This window comes from Trichoplusia ni, unplaced genomic scaffold, assembly GCF_003590095.1.
Source record: "Trichoplusia ni isolate ovarian cell line Hi5 unplaced genomic scaffold, tn1 tig00002984, whole genome shotgun sequence".
NCBI lineage: Eukaryota > Metazoa > Arthropoda > Insecta > Lepidoptera > Noctuidae > Trichoplusia > Trichoplusia ni.
The window spans coordinates 7426-10952 of NW_020800313.1; the positions used below are offsets into that span (position 1 = coordinate 7426).

Consider the following 3527-nt stretch of genomic DNA (forward strand, 5'->3'; position numbering starts at 1 on the left):
TACTACCTACAGGAGTTAAATATCCTCGTTTCTTAACTTACACACAAATATAAGCTTACAAAAAATAATTCAATTCAGTGTAAGTAGCGCCATCTAACGTCAGATAGGCAAAGTAAACGCGTCATCTAGTGACTAGTAGCAACACTATAACAGCATTGTGTTGCTTTCTCATTGTTGTAAAATTGCCAATAGATGGCAGTAAACCATTTCATGGACTTAATTCAGAAAATGTCATTAAAATGTTACCATATGAAAATATGATAAAATTCAACCTACAAAAAATATACACATCATTTTTTTGTTGATTTGAAGTTATTCAAGTGTGGCGCACAAAATGGCCGAATATGTAATAGGATGATTTAGTCAGTCTATTGCAATAAATCATTTAACAGCAACATCTGAAATCGCAGGGCACTTTGTCTATTAAAAAGTTAAGATTTTTAAACAGACTTGCTAATAATGAAAACCAAGAAGAAACATTTTTATTATTATTATTATTCATTAACAGAATCGAATAGCTGGATGACTACGGGAACATTATGATAAGGTGATTCAAATTGTATCCTGAAGCTGCGGTGTCCGAGTGGTTAAGGAGATGGACTTGAAATCCATTGGGTTCTACCCTCACAGGTTCGAGTCCTGTCCGCAGCGGCTCTTTTGGTGACCTTATAAATCATTAAGGGTAATAAAACGTGATAAAATATGTTTAAAGTAGTCTAGTTTGATAACATAGCACATGCCGCTGTTTTATATAAATTTGTTATCTAATTAAAACAAATCACCGACAAAATAAATAATTAATAAAAAAAACATGTCATTTAATGTGCAACAAATGCAGTGGCAACCCTAAATGGTAATTTTTGTTCAAAACTTCTTTTGTTGAAATGCAAAAAGACTCCTTCGAGCCGGATTTGAACCAGCGACCTATGGATATCAGACATTATACACACTACAGTCCACCGCTCTACCAACTGAGCTATCGAAGGTTGCTGATATAAGTTGAAATTTTGGACTGTTTCCATTACTGAGATAAATAACACCATTCCAGGATTTTTCTTTGATTTCGTATTATGAAAAAGTCATTGATTCGTGAATTTGTGTAAAATCTTTTTAGCGTCATGAAATTTAATCCGAAATTAATAACTATAAAATATGATTTTATTTCAATTAAATAATAGAAATATACTCTACAATTTAAAATCAGATATAACATCGCCATAACTTTGTAGTTTCTGCGCCATTTCCTGATTTATATTTTATCGCAAGTTCCCGGTCTACATCCGATACTATTTCCGGGTGGAACTAGAAAACATCATTTTATACGTATTATTAAATTAAACTCACATTATTTATCTCACAAAATGTATAAACTAGGTATCTAATAATATTTATTCTTTTTGTGTTATTTAGCTGAAATAATGTTTGTTTTTGTGATTTCGATACCCAACAAAATATTAATAAATTTTCTTCAGTATTTTTTTTTTTCATTTTTCTTATACCTATTCAGTATTCATTATTTTAAGTAATGTTATCACAACTCTATTTTATGAAGATGCTAGTTAATCTATAATAAATTGGTAACATGTCCTACAATAAATAAATAATCAGTAACTTGCCGGGCATAAAAATTGCTAAGTATATTTTGTAAGGCGCTTTTAATTTTCCCTTTTTTTAACCTTTCACAAATTACTATCATTAATATACCTATATAAAAGAATTAACATTTTAAAACCATAATTACTGACATAAAACATTGCAGTTGAGTGGTAAGCTACGAAAAAGGTTGTAAATTGTTCCGAACCTTCTCATAAATTCAAAGAGTTTTTATCCTTACAAGAGTTCTTCTTTCTTTTTCATTCCCGAATACTTTTTTATATTGATGATCTGTTTTCGCGATTCCCTGTCCATCCGAAAGTGATGGATTATCGTTTAACTGTAATAATCTAGGTTACCCTTAGAGGAAAACTGTTCAAGTTGTTCAGACTCGCGGCAGCGTTTGAAGCCTAGTTCAAGTGAGTTAACTCGTCTGCAGCACCGTGTGTAATTATAACATTTTTAAATGTCAATTAGTTATTTGTAAATATAATAGTAGATATGCTTTTAGGCTATTATTGGGCTGTATTTAACTATTACTTAACTACCAAGCGCAAGCACTTATGCTACGGTTAGGTTTTTGAAGGAAAAAATAGATTTTTTCATTTGAGTCTGTTCAGTTTCTACTGCTATTTAAATATGAGTTGCCCAGTACGCAATTTTTCCAATGATTGGTTATTATTAGTTAAGTGTGAAGCCTTCAACATTCAAACGTCAGGCCACATTGGGCATTCTTAGCAGCTTTTTAATAATACTATTAGTCCCAGAAATTATAAATGAAATTCATTTGTAAAGTTGCTGTAGGTCGATGCTTCGTTGAAAGCTGCAATTAAATCCATAGCGCAGTCAGGTCACACTAAATTACATCGATATCGATCCAGCCGTTTAAGCGTGAATAGGTAAGAAACATAAACGCACATTTTAAGTAGATTACATCTATACTATCTATACTAATATATAAAGCTGAAGAGTTTGTTTGTTTGGTTGTTTGTTTGTTTGAACGCGCTAATCTCAGGAACTACTGGTCCAAATTGAAAAATTCTTTTTGTGTTCAATAGACCATTCATCAAGGTATGCTTTAGGCTATAAACCATCACGCTGCGACTAATAGGAGCGAAGATACAATGGAAAATGTGAAAAAAACAGGGCAGGTATAAATCATAACTTATATCTTCTACCCACGGGGACGAAGTCGCGGGCAACAGCTAGTAAGTAATATATTTTTAATATTAGTGTGATACATCAGATGATTTACTAAGTATACGTACCTATATTTTTGCACACATCTTTAATACACGCCTTATTCAGGTGCAGGGTTAGTGAATACACAATAAAAGAGATAAAATAGATTCCTAAAGTCACAGTGACGTCTTACGAAGATCTATTGTGTGTGAAGTGTAACGGTGATCTATGGACAAAGCATCGGAGGAACACACTCAAAGATTAAGTAGATCAGCAAGATTTATGCTCATACCTACATGCAATCTCATTTATATACCTAAATTGTACATTTAACAATCTAATTTATAACTACATCATACATAATGTGTACAGTGTATTATACTCTTGTTAAAACAAACGTTGGGAACTCTGTGTCTGCTTAGTTTTGACGACTAAAACACCAGGTTTCGATAAAAACACTTAGATAACACACACTAAAAACAAAAGAAAAAAAAAGATCAATTTCTTTACATAAAAAAAAACTTTTTTTTACTAAACACACGAAACCAATTGCTACCGTGGGCTTTGCTACCCACCTAGTCCCTAGATGAGCTATCACCATTCCTTATACGCAGTTGTGGATTGCAAGGCTCTACTTGCAAACCACCATAAAATATAACTTCACCTACCACAAAGCATACGTGATAATATTATGCAAGTAAATAAGACTCAGAGTAAGCATAACACATTATCCGTCATTACGACTCTTACCT

General features: G+C 32.3%; 2 non-coding genes across 2 annotated transcripts; one reads left to right on the forward strand and one right to left on the reverse strand.

The window, feature by feature from the left end:
* Positions 1–569: 569 nt before the first annotated feature.
* On the forward strand, positions 570–651 carry Trnas-uga. Its single transcript has one exon. It is a non-coding gene; the product is annotated as a tRNA-Ser (tRNA).
* Positions 652–896: 245 nt separating this feature from the next.
* Trnay-gua lies at positions 897–986 on the reverse strand. The gene is given in 2 exon segments: positions 897–932; positions 950–986. It is a non-coding gene; the product is annotated as a tRNA-Tyr (tRNA).
* Between the last annotated feature and the right edge of the window lie 2541 nt (positions 987–3527).